Raw genomic sequence first — 19,163 nt, forward strand, 5'->3', positions numbered from 1 at the left:
CACCAGGTTTGTGGTGAGCGTCCAGACTATGCCCGATGGGTCAGTTCTGATGGTAATATTGCCATCCTGACTCATGTTGTTATATACTTCGGGGCTAGTTTCCAAAGCTTCCCATGGCCACTGTTCTCCCATGTTAGTTCCACCACACACAAAGCAGTTTTGAACTGCGAGGGACTTTGCCACAACCTCAGCCATTTCCACAAACAAATTGACTGCCTTAGTACTTAGAGGGAGAGGTTCTTCCAACTCTCGAAGGCTGTCATAAACTGACCATCCAAGAGACTTTATTTCCCCATCATTCTTAGTCTGGAGGCGAATGGTGATATAGGTAACAGGATCCCTCCCTGACCCCTCAATTCCAATACCATAACTAACCTGAGGGGGATGGTCTCGAGACACCTGGATCGATACCAAATTACTACCGGGGATCCTTTCAAACTTGACAATGTGCGGACAACCAGAGTGTGTTCCCTGGCCTGTGTATTTGCATACACAATCCCAACCTGTACATACCATTCGGTTGTCACAAGGGCTGAAGTCATCAGGATTGCCCTTGTGCGGGTCCAAATTTCGTGGACATAGGTATTTGTGTGCAGATTGATAGACATTTCTCCAGCTACTGTCCCCACAGGTAATATGGACCGCTTTGTCCATGGCAGCACACACATCAAAGACAACAGTCAGGGGTTGCGTTCCTTGCTTCAGGGCTACTGTAGAGTTTAGGTAATAGAGCCATGAGTGTTCCTGAGAGGTAAGGCCGAGGCCTGCCCAAACAGAAACATTCATCCGCACAGGGAGTTCTGGATTATAGCACACCAAATCAGTTCCCTGCAAACAGTAACTGTACATGGTGCCATTGGAGGTGCACCCTGTGGCCTGGGGTACACAATTTGGAGGGGCCTCAGTGTGGTAGATCAGGGTTTCAATGGTGCGAGCCCCTACCCATGCCTTTTTCATGCAAGGTGTGCAGCTGTCCAAACCTTGGGATTTTGGAAGGTAGCAGATGATACCAGTGGAGCCCTGGCATCTTTTGTATACCTGGGGCTTTAGGGGGACCTGAGTACAGTTTCTAATGCCAGCCCGACCCCTACATATTTTTACCTGAGGGTGATCCTTCCCAAAGGTGCAGTCCAGAAGTGAAGCAGTTTCAGGTGAAGTACTGCACTCTTGGGGCAGGTCCAATTTAAACTTAAAAATGTTTTTTCCTTGGCCCGTCATGCATGAAATGCACTGAGGGAGCTCCTTGGGTATTACTGTTAGATTTGAGTTAGCCCAAGCTTTCCTGACCTCATCAAGTGAGGCCCTGTCTGGTGGACCTGCATGTTCCCCCTCCGTCTCTTGCACGTGGTTGCCCATGAAATTGGTCAACCAGGCTGACATGTGTTTCTGAAGGGTGTGGGGGTCCTTTTTAGTGGATTTCTTACTAGTAGGTGTGACTTTGGCTCGTTTGTGTCTGGTATGTCTGATACCAGAAATTGGTACCTGAGTGGGCCTTAGCAAGTGACACATAATGGATGAGTTGTAAATATCATTGGGGGCCCATTTTGTACCATTGGGGTCTATTCTGCATTGCCAAAAGTTAGTCTTTTCATACTCACAAGGGGAGAGCCCTTCCTCCTTATGGCATTCGGGGAACCAAGAATCACTATGAAGGAACTGTTTTCCCCCTGGACCGTACACAAAACACTCCTCACAGGGTGGAAAGGGGCCCGGCCCCATAGTTTCGTATACGGGGCGTGTCCCATTCCCCCCTGTTGGAGGGTCAACTGACTCGGGGAAGTCCTCCGGCAGGACCAGAGGAGGGTCCTGGGCACGCAAAAGTCGGTACAGATACATAGAGTTAATTACAATAGAAATAAGAAGAAGAACGACTACCACCCAGACGGTGGGCATAAGGCCTCGTCTGATCCAGGCCGTTTGGCGCAGGCGCTGGGTGGCCTCCATCGAGCTATTTGGAACGTCGGGATGAGCGAAGAGTCCACGGGAGACGTCGTAAGTTGCCCGTGCGATGGGTGATCACGCCTGGTAGACCACCTGCAGGGGGTGGAGAGCGTTGGTCACCTGTCCGTAGAGAGACAGCGTCCCGAGTGTCGTCAGGAGAGGTGACAGTCCTCAGGCCGGGGTCCCGATGACGACGCAGAGTGAGCTTCAAGGGATCGTGTGGGTTGCTGGCAGCGTGCCACTGGGAAGTTGCTGCCAACTTAACTCGCGACCAATGGATCCACGGCTTGATTTCAGCAACCTTAACAGCAAGGGGAGAACATATGACAACAGTATATGGTCCTTTCCACTTGGGGCCCAATGGTTCCTTTTTCCAGTCCTTGACCCAGACCTCCTGGCCAGGGTGGAAGAAGTGGACCGGAGTGGTAACAACATGTGGCCGACAGGTCAATACATATTTTTGCAATTGGAGGACTATGGCATTCAGGGCTTGCAATTGTTTAATTTTAATGGAGTCAGCTATCTGAGCGGTCAGGTGCAAATTAGGGGCCAAGAGGTTGGGGACCCGCCCATACAACAGCTCGAAGGGCGAGAGACCAAGACCCTTGCTTGGAGCACAGCGAACCGCCAAGAGAGCCATAGGCAGGGCATCTGGCCACTTAAGGTGGGTTTCTTGGCAAATTTTAGCGACCTTGTCCTTAATAGTGCGGTTCCGTCTCTCGATAAAACCGCCAGATTCAGGATGGAACGACGAATGCAGCTTCCAGGTGATCCCTAAGATAGAAGCCACCTGTTGCGTGGCCTTATGAATAAATTCCGGGCCATTGTCAGAAGAAATACGAGACGGGAGGCCATAACGAGGGATTATAAGACACATGAGGGCGCGTGTCACCTCGAAGGCCTTCTTCGTCCTAGTGGGGACACATTCAGGCCAGCCAGTATAAGTGCATGCTAAGACTAACATGGCATTGTATGGACCTGACCTAGGCATGTCTGTAAAGTCAATCATTAAGGAGTCAAAAGGATAGGATCCCCTTGGTTGGTGTCCCTGGGGAAGAGAAGGACCTTGTCGAGGATTGTTGGCAGCACAAATTTGACATCTGGCACACACACTAGCTGCCATACTAGGAAGGTGCTCAATGTAGACTTCTCTGGCCAAAGCATTTTGTAGGGCAGTCTTCCCCAGATGTAGGTTCCTATGAAGGGAGGTAACTGCTTCCCATGCCAAATGTTGAGGAACAAAAACTCTGTTGTCAGGTAAGACCCACCATCCTTCCTGAAGATGGGCTCCTATGGCTATGGCCTGTTGGATTTCTTGGTTCGAATATGAAGGTGGATGGGATGAGTCTGGGGTCCACAAGGTAAGGCATGTAGCTTGTAAGTTCAGAGGGCGGAGAGCAGCGGCACGGGCCATGCAGTCAGCTTTATTGTTGCCTCGCTCAGTGTCCGTGGTGCCTTTCTGATGTCCCCTTACATGCATAACGGCCACTTCCTTGGGTGCCCAGACACTGTCCAATAACCTCAGAATCTGTGGGCCATATTTAATATCTTTTCCTCCGGCCGTGATAAGCCCCCTTTCTTTGTAAAGGGCCCCATGGACCTGTACAGTGAGGAAGGCATATTTGGAGTCTGTGTAAATGTTGACTCGGAGGCCTTGAGCCAATTCCAGAGCCCGTGTGAGAGCATGTAGCTCAGCCAATTGAGCGCTGGTGCCTGAGGGAAGGGGCTCTGCTTCCCATACCTCCTCGAGAGTGACAATTGCATAGGCAGCCTTGCGGGTTCCCTCATGGAGAAAACTGGTGCCATCTGTGTACAGAGAAGCATCGGGGCGAAGGAGGGGCTCATCCTTCAAGTCGGGGCGACTGGCATAGGTCTCAGCAATGGTTTGTAAACAATCATGGGTAGTTTGGGCATCAGGTTCAGGTAGAAGAGTAGCTGGGTTGAGGGCGTGGGATTGGATCAATGTAACAGCAGGATTGTGAGTAATCAGGCCTTGGTATTTGAGCATCCGTGGATTTGTGAGCCATTGATGGCCTTTTCGGTCCAAGACAGCCTTAAGGGCATGTGGGGTGTATATATTCAGGTCCTGGCCAAAGGTCAATTTATTAGCCTCATGGGTAAGGAGGGCCGTGCCAGCAACAGCTTTAAGGCAAGCAGGCCATCCTTTTGCTACAGGGTCCAACTGTTTGGACAGATAGGCCACAGGACGATGCCAGGTACCAAATTTCTGAGTTAACACTCCCACAGCCATGTTCTGTTTTGTGTCCACAAACAAATGAAAAGGCTTGTCCAAATCCGGAAGGCCCAAGCTGGGTGCTTGGGTAAGAGCTTGCTTAAGCTGCAAGAAGCTGGCCTGTTCCTCTTTTCCCCATTGCATAGGTTCTTTTTCATGTCCTCTTGTGGCATCATACAATGACTTAGCTAATAGGGCAAAATTAGGGATCCAAATACGACAGAAGCCTGCTGCCCCCAGAAAGCCTCTCAGCTCCTTGCGATTCTTGGGGATTGGTAATTGGCAAATAGCCTCTTTCCGTTCATGCCCCAATGCCCTTTGGCCTTGTTGTATATCATAGCCCAAATATCTGACCTCTGTTTGGACTAACTGAGCCTTCTTCCTAGAAGCCTTGTATCCCCTTTCCATTAACAAATTCAACAGAGCTGATGTGTTTTTGTGACAGTGCTCCTGGTTGTGTCCGGTGATTAACAAGTCGTCTACATACTGAAGCAATACATCAGGCCGAGGGATTTGTAATGACTCAAGGTCTTTTGCCAGGGCTTCTCCAAACAGAGTGGGGGAGTTCTTAAAACCTTGTGGGAGACGAGTCCAGGTGTACTGTTGCTTGCGACCCGTGACAGGGCTTTCCCACTCAAAGGCAAACAAGTGTCTACTCTTGCGATGTATGGGGATGGAAAAGAAGGCATCTTTCAGATCAATGACGGAAAACCACTTAGCAGTTGGAGGAATCAGACCCAACAGTACATATGGGTTTGGAACAGTCGGATGTATGGTAACTGTAGCTAGGTTGACGGGGCGTAGATCCTGCGCCAAGCGAAAACGACCCTCACCCTTAGGGATAGGCAAAATCGGGGTGTTCCATTTGGAGTCAGTGGGAACCAGAATATGGTTGTCCAAATACAGATCAATGACTTCTTGGATGGCTGCCACTATGGGTCTGGGGTAGGGTCTTTGACGAATCCTGACAGGGTTTTTAAAGGGGAGCTCTTCCACTATGATAGGTGGGTGATGAGCTGCAAAGCCGGGGGGATTGTCCTCTGCCCATAATTCGGGGACCTTGAATTCACGCCACTTTTCTCCTGGTACTTGCATGATGGTCATAATTCTCCAAGCCTCCTCCCGGGGCACTTCCAAATTCACCCGCCCATATTTAAGATCCATCTCCCCATCTTCAGTAAAGAAGATCTGAGCACGTAGTTTGCAAAGTAAGTCTCGGCCCAACAAGGGGAGTGGGCATTCGGGCAAATACACAAATTGATGAAGAATGGACTTTCCTCCCGTTTTACAAAGCAGGGGCTGTAGGAGTGAACGCTTCTGAGGGCCACCTGTGGCCCCTTGGATGTTGATAGATTGATTAGAGAGGGGGCCCAAGGGTTTGGTAAGCACGGAGCGGGTAGCCCCTGTGTCAACAAGGAAGGGAATTTCTGTGCCCCCAATTTTAATACGGACCATAGGTTCAGGGAGGCTGCTGGAACCCGGTCGGTTTCAATCTTCCTCTTCTAAGTGGCCCAACTGCATAAGGGGGGCAGGGGGAAAGAAGCCTCTTCTGCCTCCACGCCCCCGGTTAGTGGGGCGGAGACGAGGGTCTCTGGGTGGTCTGGGTCGTCCAGATCCTCTTGCTGGCCCCTCTGCGCCGTCCCTAGCCTTTTGGGGGCACTCCTCCCTCCAGTGTCCATATTGATGACAGTAAGCACATTGATTGCGTCCCAAGGGCCCTCCACTCTCCCTTCCTCTCATTCTTCCCTCTCCTGGTGGCAGCGTCATGAAGGCAGCTGCCAGAAGTTCAGCTTTACGTTGCATTTTGGACTCTTTCTTCTTCTCCTCCACAGCTTCTCTGTTGACAAACACCTTGCGGGCCACTTCCACTAGCTCACTCATGGGCTTGCCCAAGGCACCTTCTAGCTTTTGAAGCTTCCGACGGATGTCTGAGGCGCTTTGGGAAATGTAAGCCATAGCCAACATGCGAGCATTTTCAGGCGAAGTGGGGTCTATGGGAGTATACATTTGGTAGGCATCAATGAGTCTGGTATAGAATGCCTCGGGGCTTTCATTTGGTTCCTGATGAACGAGGGAGGGCTTTGACATGTTGGTAGTTGGTTTTCCAGCCATTCGGATGGCCCTGACAATTAACTGCTGGAGTTGACGCAATTCTGCCATCTGGCGGGGCTCATAAGGGTCCCAATGGGGATCCTGAGATGGAAAACGTCTCTCAATAAACTGGGCCAAAGTGGTCTGAGCAGGGACATCAGGCTTTAAAATCTGGCCAATTGCTATTCGAATCTTTTCCCTTTCTTCTGGGTTGAACAAAGTGGCAAGCAGTTGTTGGAGATCCCTCCAGTTTGGGTTGTGGGTGTCCATGATAGTTTTAAACAGATCAGCTACATCATTTGGCTTTTCACTAAAGGGTCCATAATGGAGCTTCCAATTAAGGAGGTCTGATGTAGAAAAAGGAACGTGCTGAAACAGAGGGCTGGTCAGCACTTTGGTAGGATCCTCTCGATCCACTAAGAGTTGATCCACCCTTCTCAAAGGGGCCGTAAGGGCTGTTTCAGTTTTTCTTGCCCTGGTACGGGTAGAAATGGGGGGATCCTGACTTTCCCTCATGGGTATGCCTCCACTTGCTTCCATCCCTTCCCCCTCTTCTTCTTCTTTTGCTTCTGGGGATATTGGTCTTTCAGAGGGAGCCAGATCCTGGGAGCCTTTGAAAGAGCTGGTGGCTGAGAGTAGGGGGGTTAGGTCATCCAGCCTTTCTTCCATCCATGTAACCCCCGAAGTTCCGCTTGAGCTTATGCTGCGTGGACGGGCACCTGAATGGTACACTTGGGGTACTAACGCAGGCACCGGGGGTGGCCTGGCCACAGCCAATCGAGGTGCTTCCACCTGAGAGACTTCATAAGGTGGGGGATGGGGCACTTCTTCTGGAGCACTGGCCACTATGGGAGGAACCACTTTTATTTTCGGGCGTTTCAGCGTCAGTGTACGAGACAGCATAACGTTGACTGCTTTGGCTTGACATTTTTTCATCCAGGGAGGGGGTCTTCGCACCAGGAAATACCACACATCTATGTAAGGAGCCTGGTCAGGGTGGCCTAATTCGGGGTGAAACACCAGCTGATGGACTTTTAGAGTAATTTGGGGATCAAATGTGCCTGTGGCTGGCCAATCAAAGCCAAAAGTGGGCCATTCAGAAGTGCAAAATACCCTGAGTTTGTGCCTACTCCACCTGATGCCATAGTCCTGAGACATAAATTCAGCCTTAAAATGGTCTAACATACATTGGAGGGGGGTCTGGGGTGTACTTTCACTGCCACCCATGGTCCTCCCGGGGCCCCAGACAAAACAAATCACTTTCACTCACACGTCCGACCCACGGTCCCGGTTCACCACGGCCACCAATGGGAACTGCGAACGTAACACCTTTACACACACACAAACAATCGTCCGACCCAGGGAGCCCGATCACCAGGGTCACCGTAGGGAACTGCGGACGCTCGCACCTGCTACTGGCCCAGGGTGCCCGATCAACAGGGTCACCGTAGGGAACCGCAATAGCCTCAGAAAACACTTATGCTTAGACAATCCACCCAGAGGTACCTGTTCAGTTAGCGTCGGGGGATCAGCCCGCGCCTCCGGTTCACTAAGGAATCCGGGGTTCTGGTCCGGCTCTCTAACGAGTCCGGGTCAACTTCAGGGGAGAGGGGTCCCGCAATACTTGCCTGTCTGAATCCCCTTGTCCCAGCCGGCCGGCGTCTGTGAGCTCCTGGTCTCTGGTCCTTTTCACGTGGTTCTTGGAGTCGTCAGCCGCAGGTGCCGCGGCCCCCCAGTCCTCTGGAAAGCCCCTCGGAACAAAGGTCCGTTGGCGCCAGGGGGAAGTCCCTAGGAGCAGCCGGGCGAGCGGCACCGGGGCCGATACACCAGAGGGTCCCAAAAACCCCTCACAGTCCCGGCTTGGAGTCGCCAGAAATGTTGCGGCAGACTGTGACAGGAAACCTCAGTCAGCCAAACATAGGACGCGAGACCACAAGGTAAAAGAGAAACAGGTTTTTTAATGATGCATCAGAGTTCAAAGCGTTTAACACTGCAAAGTCTGAACTGCCCTGGGTAGGCCAGGACAGAACTTTAATACCCCTTCAGACGTTCTGGGGGTTCCATAGGCGTGTTTGTCCAAAGGGAAAAAGGAAGGTCAAGGGGAGGTACATTCGGTCAAGGGGAGGTATATTCTAGATTCATCATCATCACAACCTTTACAGTAAAATGTTACAAATATGCTCCTTGACATTTAACAAAAACAGAAGTGAGTTTGTTGACTTGCCAGAAAAGAGAAGTTGAAAATGCTAACATTATACAGAAAAACAGAAAAACAGAAATAATGTGTTAGCCTAGGCGATCTCTACATAAAGGTGAGTACAATGCTAAATGCCACTTCCCTATTTCTTATCTTACCACATCTGTTTTTCTCTGTGCCTTTCCATAAAGCGTTTCTTAAGCTCTGTGTCACTAAAATGTGTAATATTTCCTATGCCAACTACAGAAGTCCTTTTAATATGCAGACTTAATTAATGTTTTTATGAAGAAGTTTTATCAAGGAGTCTAGGGGCTCCTATACCCTTTAAATGAGGGGGTTATTTACCTGCTGCCACATCCTCGGTCTCTTGGTCAGTGGCTTCGTGATGCACACGAGTCTGTCTGGCCCCGGATTGGGGTGCGCTGTACTGGCGTTGCAACGTTTCCGTTGATCTTTCTGCCAATTCCGATGCCCTTGCCTCATCCAGTGCGATCTGCAGTGTTAAGTTGGATTTTGCCAACAAACGTTTCTGCAGAGAAATGTCCCACACTCCGCATATGAGGGGTTCCAGGATGTGCTCGTCCAGATTCCTGAATTCGCAATACGTGGCTGCCTTCCGAAGTGCTGCGACGTACTGGTTGATGGACTCGTCCGCCTTCTGGTTCCTCATGTGGAATTCGTGGCGGCGAACGTGGCGGGAAGGCTTGGGCGCGTAGTGCGTCTGCAATGTCTGTTGTAGCGCCGTCCATGTTACTGCCTGGATGGGGGTTGGTTCCGATAGATCTCTGGCCGTCTCGAAAACCTCCCGACCGCAGTAACCCAGGAACATGTTCTTTTTCCGGGAATCCGGTACTCCCATGAGATCGTTTGCCTCGACGAAGCATTCGAATCTCAGCATGTAGGATTCCCAATGTTCGGCCACTGGGTCATACGGGGTTGGCAGAGCGTGCATAGCCATCTTGTCCTGCGATTCAAAATTGCCGCGTTGAAATGGCTGCCGAGATTTCCCGCCGATTTCCCCGGGCTGGATCTCTTGCTGGGATGTCTGATTGTAGTTCTTCGTCCTATCTGCCTCTCGATCCCACCTTCGTCGCCAGTGTTAGATTCGGGCAAGGAGAGGACAGACTCCAGACGTTCGTGACAACAGCTCTTTATTAGGTTAAGTAGATCCGATCCAGCTGAATACGGGGTTGCGCAGCTCCCCTTTTATGGGGAGCTGGCAGACCTCCCGACCAATCAGAGCAACCCTTTATTCCCGCCTAAACGGCGGACCTGAGTGGAGACTACAGCAGTTTATGCAAATATCTAACAATTAGTTTCCATCCATTGTTTCTTGTCTTGACCCCCTCTTCTTTGTGGCATTCCCTCAAATGCTGGAATGCTGCTATTAACTATTAATTATTATTAACAGTTAACTGCTGTTTGCTAGCAATGCGTCAACTTGTGTCTTAGTCCCTCTTTGTTTAGAATTCTATATTTTAAAAAATTCACCCTCAAGACCTGATGTGGAATAGACCCACTACAGACATAGAGTAGGTGGTAGAGTGCATCTTTGAGGAAACACCATCAATTTATTGTATATCAAGGTGGAGTAAGGAACACCCCACTCCAAAGTCTATATATGGTAATACTGACTCCAATCAGGCAATTTGGTTGCTATTATTGTATTATTTCCAATGCACACTCATACACAAACATACATATAAACCAGTGGTGGGATTCACTTACCTTCCCTATCCTACCGGTTGGCAAATGTGAGCGTGCACGCTCTCTTCGCTCGGACGCGCCGCGTCTGGCATGCACATTGCCTTCTACGCATGTGCAGTGCTCGCACATTATGATGGGGTGGGTGGACGGAGCCTCCTGCAGCTGCTCGTACCAGTTCACCCGAACCAGAGAGAACCAGCTAAATACAACCTCTGATATAAACAGATATACAGAAAAGCCCAGAATATGAAACTTTCAAAAATTGTATTTAGATGATTGACAAAGTCATATGCAATTGAGCATTATCAGGATATGGAGCAATTTAATTACTTCAGAGGCAACTGAACTGATGATTCACAAATTTGATTTCTTGTACAAACATAGTAATCTTGTTGGAAAATGTACAAAGAGTTGTGTTATTCTAGGTTATAATGCCCACACCTTCTTTTCTTTCAGTAATTGAGTATCTGCTCAGGAAGCGCATAAAGGTCCCAGTGCTTCAGAACGACCAGCTTTGGAAAAGTAAATATTATTTCAAAATGAAGGTATAACACAACAATCAACACTGCCAGTCATTAAAATCTTCCCTCATTTCCAAACAGCATTAAAACTGGAAGGACACTTCAAAAAGTGTTTTGTTCCCAAATTATCCAATAACTAAATCAAAAGGAGAAGAGGGAAGAAGAATTAAAAGCAGCCATCTGGAATGCATAATGCAAGAGATCTGCAAAGCATTAGAAGGTCTGGAAAGTGGCTGGTTGAATTCCAGGGAGCCAAGATAGACTTCAAAGCCTGGCTGCAGATCAGTGAAACAATTGATCAGCTCAGATATTTTAAATGGGTGTCAATGAGTAAATTCTTTTACTTTTTTTTATCTGTTTCATTTGTGTGGGAAAACACAACCACATATACTGTGGGTTCTTCGTTAATTTCACGTTGACTGTCTCAGTTCAGTGAAATACTGTATATTTTTTAACACTTGAATTGCCTTATTTCAAGCCCGTTTTCCTAAACCTACTTAGGTTGCTTCATATGGCATTAAAGGCAATCAAAGATCTAAAATGCACAACATATCTAAAAGAAAAACATGTGCCTGAAAAAAATTATTGGCTCATTTAGAGCAATTTTTCCAGGGCAGAATTTCATACATTGAAGAAAATGGGTTTAAGGTCTTAATTTTCAGGAAAGAGAAATTTTGAAAGGAGAGTGGCATAGATATCCCTTCTCTTCCTTTATCATCATTATACCAATGGAATTTGACCTCCTTTCTGTAACTATCGCTACTTCTTTTAAATGGGTTACCCACTCACTGATTAATCCTTGCTTTTAAACTACTTGTGCTGTTAGACTGGCAAGGTCCCAAATATGGTGCTTCACAGACAGGTGGGAGCCAGGGGTGGGCTGCTACAGGTTTGCCCAGGTTTGGGAGAACCCTTAGCTAACGTTATGGCCAGTTTGGAGAATGTCCAAATCCCACTCCTGACTGGCCCCACTGACCCCACCCTGCCTACCCCTCCCAGGAGTCTCCATATGGCCCATTTTGGATGCAAGGTAAGTGCAGGGCCCGTGTGGAGGCTCAGGGAGGGCAGTAGTTCTGGAAGGCCAGAAATAGGTTTGTCTCCGGCCTCTAGCGGCCCTGGCGGAGGCAGTTTTCACCCTCCCGGAGGCTCAAGAAAAGCCTCTGGAGCCTGGGGAAGGCGAAGACGCTCTCCCCCACTCCCCATGGTGCAGGAGGCTGCCTAAGCCATGCCCGCTACGGCCATGCTCACCCAGCAGTCAGGCAGAGAACCCGTTGCTGAAATTTTTGAAGCCCACCCCTGGTGGGAGCTCCAGCTTCCAGAGAATGTTGTAGCTAATACTCAAACTGGCTGGGAATTGAATTTCAGTATACACACATCTGAAGGGAACCAAATAGGATAGAAATTATAGTTAGTCAATAGGTTGGGCAGGATTGAAGAACCAAACAAAAGTTCTCTATGCAAAATTTTACAAGGTTCACTTCTAAGGTAGAAAGTGGAGAAATGACCCTTATCTCTTTTTGACATTCAGAATTCCTCTTTTATTTGAGCGGTGGGAGAGAAAATGGATTTGTCCAGGCCTGGATGGCATATTTCAACAACATGCCTTCTTAAGGACATTTTGGGAAAATGGGAGAACTCAGTTCTAAGAGATATAAAGATTGTCCTGATGGGTATGCAGGCTTCTCCCTTTTGCCATTTTCATTGACCCAGCACTGTCAGCAGAGCAAAAAAGGCAATGGAGGTTTCTCACGCCCAACAGGTAAGCTTGTGCTAGCAAATTCTGCCTGCCTCCTGCTTCCTTCTCTGCATGAGACAGAAACCTGTGGCACATCAGGTTGCACATCAAACCCAAGTGCATCACTGAGATAAATCAGAAAGCACTAATTTGGGTATCAAACAGAAAAAAGATTGCCTTCCCAGTACATTGGGGAAAGAGTGTTGTTGTTCATTCCCATTTGGATAAATGGCTAGTGTCCTATACTTGCATTTCAACTACTCATGTGCTTAGAAGAGAGGGAGACAATGGACTGGAATGCAACTTTGGAATGAAGAGGAAGTGATTTGCTCATTCCTACATGGCGCAATGGGGACCAAGAGTTGTTGTCCCCTCTTAAACGTGAAGGCAGGTGGGTGACCTTGTCCAATCACTCTTTTTCAGCCCATGGGAAGAGACAACGGCGAACTACTTCTGAAATCTTGACAAGAAAACAGCAAGGACTTATCCAGGCAGTGTCAAGAAGCCAAAAAATGTTTGGAAGCTACACATACACACACACACACACACACACATACACACAGAGAGAGATGGCAAACCTATATTTACCTAGGAATAAACTCAAGTAAGCCAAATAGGCTTCTGTAAACAGGCATAGGTTGAGAGTGCATGAGCTGCAAGCCACTATAAGCCTTTTTGAACACAATATACAGTAAAATGTTTAGTTTAAAGGAAGTCAGAGTTTCTCACTTAGATATGAAATTGAAATATGTTGTTATAAGTGGAGGGTCGGACAGGAGAGGGTTAACAGGCAGCGATGACGTTAGCCATAGAAACCCTTTTGCTTGGTAAACTTCAGTACAGGTAATACGTTACTATAGGAACGAAATAGCTTATTGAAACAGGACACTTTGAGGTAATATATTAATAGGAAAAAAACTAATCGTGAAAATGGAAATATTTATGCCTTCCCAGCTAATGATGTAATCCAAGCGATTCTGTGTTTCAGAAGAGTCTACAGACCACACATAGTGCTAAATCATGAACTATAGTCACAAATCACCATGGATGACTTCAGAAAGCACCTAAGCCACTATATCACCCCCAGGCATTCCAAGAAATTACAAGATAACAATGCAGACATACAGAAAACTCTGCGTTGCCTTCTAAAGATCATCTAGATTTTGCCGTCCAAATATGGTATGCCTACACAAAGAAGCAGATCACACCATGACTTAGTTCAATGGGTGTATCCCAGGGGTGTCCAAACTTGGGAACTTTAAGACTTGTGGACTTCAACTCCCAGAATTCCCCAGCCAGCTATGCTGGCTGGGGAATTCTGGGAGTTGAAGTCCACAAGTCTTAAAGTTCCCAAGTTTGGACACCCCTGGTGTATCCAGTCACAGAGAGCTAATTTCTTTGCATATTTTCTATCTGGTGTGCAAGCAGAAGAACCTGAATGGTTAAGCAACGCCTCCCCTTTCTTTTCTTTATTTTCAGTAACACATCAGCTTTTATAAGATGAAGGTTTAATAGAATATCACCTTTAAATATGCTGACAAGAAATCAAGATGATAACCAAACACAAAATTTAGCAAGTTTCTTTACAGTATCTTAAGGTTGATCTAATAGTAAATAAACCATAGCGTCTTCCTAATTGTGAGACTTCCCAGTCTTTCAGCAAGCAAAACTACACAGAAATTGTTCTCACAATGATCCCTATTTTGCTACAGATATTATGACATCAAAGGATACTTGAGAAGGTTGATACTACATGGTACGAAGCTGTGACTGAATCTAGATGTTCTGCTTAAGATACCATGAAGCCTCCTCCTAGAACTGGGGTGTCAAACTGGCAGCCCTTGGGCCAGATGCATCAGGTGCAGGCCATGCCCACTGTTAAGTAAGTAAGCTCCCCATTAGGAGAGCGAGTGTGCAGAGAAGCATAATGAGAGTGGTATGGAAGAACACGCACAAACCAGCATACAGGGACACCGAATAGTATAAAATATAGTAGTTTAATATGTGGAAATATAGAGGTATTCAGAGTTCAATTTACAGTCCAAGTGATACACGGTTCAGTCAGTCAGTTATCAATGTTCTCAGTTAAGGAATGATCCTTCGAGCACAGTCCAGTATCAAATAATCAGTTTAGCACACAAAGCGGTTAACAGTAGCAAAAACACAGTACCTCACGATACATCCAACGATCAGCATCTAACAAACAGAGCTAACAGTCATTGTGGCTCCCTCTTATGGCTGCTTGAGGTAACAGCAACCAATCACATTACAGCAGTACTTAAAGAAACAGTACTACCATCCTGGTTTAAATATTGCTGACCCAACTGTTAGCTTACATTCCCGGCTCCACAAAGGCAAAAAAGTCACAATACATCATTATACACCACATGATGCAATCAAATTTGACACCCTTGTCCTAGAAGGTAACAAGGAAAACAGGTCCTGAACAGAATGTGTGGCGTCCCCGACAACACTGTGGACTATGCTCAAGCATCTATGCTATGCCATGAATACTAAGGCATCCTGGTACTAAGGTACAAGGTATACCAAGGACAGAAAGCAGTGGATTTACTCAGCTTTGTATCCCCTAATTTCCACTAGCTGGTAATGTAACCTGCATCAATCACTCTTCTTAAAACGGAATGGGATGGAGAATAACCAGGACAAAGAGTGGGAGAATTCTGAAAGATACCTAGAACAGCAAGTTTAGCCAACTGTCAAAATTAATTCTGGTTTAGTGCAAGTGTTCTATGGGTGTGTACTCAGTCTTGCCCACATAAAACATTGTGCCAAATTGGAACTGATTAGTAACTCCATTTGGATATGACTTTAATGCTATTCCAGAGGGAAGAAGGTTTTAACAGTGCAACAGCCAGTGACTTTAGTAACTCCAATATCATTTGTGGATAACATAAAAGCAACATCATGAAAACAAGGCCAAAGAAATAACTGCCATGGCACATCCAGGTCATTCTACTCCTTCAAAACATCTGCATAGGCATTGTGTCCCTGTTGCTAGTTACCATTAGAGGTTTTTTTTAATCTCTGCGGAAATGAAACTTTTTCCAGCCAAATCTTTAGCATAGTTCTTGTTTGATGCTTAACTTGTGCTTTCCTACAATTTTGCATCATCGGAGTCTGCACAATTGAAACAAGGTAGAAACACTTTCCAAGTAGCCCAATGTAGGTGTATCACAGTGGTTCCCAAACTTTTTCAGTCCACCACTCCCTTGGTGCTACAAACTGATCCTCAGTGCCCCCCACCCAGTGGTGGAATTCAAAAAAAATTTCTACCGCTTCTGTGGGCGTGGCTTGGTGGGTGTGGCTGGGGGTTCATGTGACTGGGTGGTTTGCACGATGGAGGGAAGATAGTAACAGTAAAATTCAAAACTGTAACAATTAATTGCACATTTATTCAAAATCAATTTAAAAACCTTTTTAATTAATGTTAATTCAACAAAATTGTTGAACATGATCCAGTGATACCAGGTTTTCAAAGTCTGATAGTCATTTATCAAGAACCTTAGTGACTAGTAACTTAGTAAACTCAGTAAAATTTAGTAACTACTTCACTGTTCAGTAAATTATTAATGTGATGGATGGGCTTGATGAAGTGATACCAGTTTCCCAATGTCTGGTTTTAAGTCACTTAGCAGGATTCTTAAATCACCACATTCAGTAATCTGGAGTCGATTTCTTTGCTTGGAGAGAAGTTGGATGACCACACTGAAGCCACGTTCCACCAAATATAATGTTGGAAATGCAACAAGGAACTTCTTAACCACTGTCCATAGTGCAGGATAGCGATCAGAAATTTCTTTCTATAACCAAAACTCTTGGTACGATTTCTTAAACTTTGGCTTCAGCTCAATGTCATTTTACAGTTCTATAAGTTGTTCCTCCACTACCCCATCTTCCTCATATTCTGAAAATGGATTTATCACCCAATCTGGAATTTCCATCAAAAGAAGATCCTGATATCGCTCAGACATATTCTTTATGCAGCATGTCCAAATGGTCACAAAAACTTGAAGATCATCATCTTGTATCCCACCTTTCTCTTCTAGCTCAGACAAGCTCAGAAATTGGTATAGCTCGTAACAGCCTATATTGCGCTTGAATAGAGTTAACTTTGAAATAAACATAGAGATGACAGATTTGGCCTTAATAAGAATTGACCTAATTTTCTTGCAACTGCAAATTCACTACATTGAACTTTGCAAATAGTTCTGATAAATAAGCAATGTTATGCCTGATCTCTTTGAGTTCACCACTGAGCAAGGCATTCTTGTCTTCAAAAACTTCACAACAGTGTCAAAAAGATTGTAAAAGCATCTCACACAGTTGCCTTTTGATAGCCAACGAACTTCTGTATGAAGCAGCAAACGATCAAAATCTTCATCATTGAAAAGGTATTGAAAAAGTGACTTATGACCATTTTTGACAGTTATGACCATTGTAGCATCCCCATGGTCGTAAGATCAAAATTTGGATGCTTGGCAACTGACTCATACTGTATTTATGATGGTTGCTGTGCCAAGGTCATATGATAATCTTTTGCAACCTTCCGACAAGGCAAAGTCAATGGAGAAGCCAGATTCACTTAACAACGTTAGTAACAAGTGCAGTGATTCATTTAACAAGTGGCAAGAAAGATAATAAAATAGGGCAAAATTCACTTAACAAAAGAAATTTTGGGCTCAATTATAGTCATAATCTGAGGACTACCTGTAGACTGCAGCAGGAGGAAAAAGGCTTTTCAAAGAGCAAAGAGATAGCAGAGTTTGCAATGTAGGCAGGAAGAGAGCAAGTTTGTATCTTCCCTAGCAATTTGTGAAATACAGGTGGTCCTTATCTTAGTGACAGTATGAAGTTACAATGGCACTGAAAGAATTGAGTTATGACTGTTTTTCACACTTATAACAGTTGCACCATTCCCATGCCCATTTGATGAAAATTCAGATACTTGGCAACTTACTCATATTTATGATGGTTGCAGTGTCCCAGGGTCATGTTGATCACTTTTGTGACCTTCTGACAAGCAAAGTCAATAGGAAAGGAGGAAAAATGCCACTTTATAGCTAGTACAACTAATGATTAAAGATATTTCACTCATTACTGGGAATGAGATCAGGGCAATGACAATTCATTTTGGGGGAAAACACAAGGATGTAGACATGATGTTAAACTGCACTGTAAGCTACTTTCATTAGGTGTGTCAATGCTTGAGAACCACTTGTCTCAATTCCACAAACTATTTTGAACAAAATGTGCCTCCCTCTTTCAGCAGATCAGCCAGCCAGCTAATGCTATAAAAATTATTACTAATTTAAAACACTTTTTCTGGAGTATTTCCAGCAGTGGGTAAGATTAAGATTGTTTATTAATCCAGATGATTTTAAAAAGAATCCTATTAACAATACTAATACTATTGAAAAAAAAGTGCATCTATGAAGTAGTTGCAAAATCACGCCCTGCCCCAGCATGAAAGGATTACAATCCACAACCACTTTTGTATGCTGTTCAATCCTTATTTACATAAGAAAGTAGTTCAAGCGGAGTAGATGCTCTTCCTCTTAGAATCACATTCCAAAATTTCAGCTTCCCCTGCAATTTTTTATGGAGGCAACAGCTCAGTTTCTACACAGCATGACAGACCGGTCGAGGGTCTCCATGTGCTCATGTCGGGTGGGACAGGACCTTTGGCTCTTGTGAAGCTGTTCACCCACACGCCCATTCATTAAATAACCTCCAAGGGCCGCAGAGAAGGAAGGTGGCAAAGCAGGCGAGAAGCGTTTCAAGGTTTTGATTACGATCTTTAAAGCGCTCCATGGCTCAGGACCTAGTTACCTGCGGGATCGTATTCTGCCCCATACATCCCTACGACCCATCCGCTCGCACAGAGAGGGACTTCTCCAGGTGCCGTCCACCAGACAGTGCCATGGGGCGGCGCCTAGGAACAGAGCCTTCTCTGTGGCGGGCCCAGCCCTGTGGAATGACCTCCCCCCGGATATTAGGACCACTACTGACCTCCGCTCCTTCCGTATAAAGCTCAAGACCCACCTATTCCAAATAGCCGGCCTGGCTCAATCATAACTTCATAACGCTCCTGATGGGTTTTTTAATTCAGTAATTTTATTTAATGGGATTTTAAATTGTGTTTTTTAATTGTCTTTCACTTATGAGTCTACCTCCTCCATGCACATGTATATGTCTTTGTTCTTTATGTATATATGTTTGTCTTTATCTGTATTTTATCTGTTTTGATTGTACGCCGCCCCGAGTCCTTCGGGAGAGGGTTGCGGCTAATCAAATAAAAAAAATTATTAAGCAGGGAAGACAACTCCATCGCTACGTTTAGGGGTTCATGCCCCTTCCCCGCAGCTGGAGGAGCAGTTTTAACTGCCACCTCGCATGGCAAAGAAGAACTCAGCCCTTCCACCCATTGAAGGCGCACATGAGACCCAAGCCTTCCCAAAGGCATGGCGTCGCCGGTTCCTAGTGAGGCGAGACTGAGCCGCCACCTCCACACAAGCCACGTGGGGAAGGACTCTCGCTTTCGGACCCATCACATTCCCTTCCGCGCCTGCGCGCTAAGCTAGGCGAGTTGGGAGTACAGTACAGCAGAACACCTCCAGCACTCCTCTGCCACCTCCCTTGCCTCTTAGCGCCCCCCTGCTGCCCCCCTTGCCTCTTAGCGCCCCCCCTAAGTCATCCCACTGTCCCCCCAGGGGTGGT

The sequence above is a fragment of the Natrix helvetica genome (assembly GCF_964273705.1).
Source record: "Natrix helvetica genome assembly, chromosome: 2".
Classification (NCBI taxonomy): Eukaryota; Metazoa; Chordata; class Lepidosauria; order Squamata; family Natricidae; genus Natrix; species Natrix helvetica.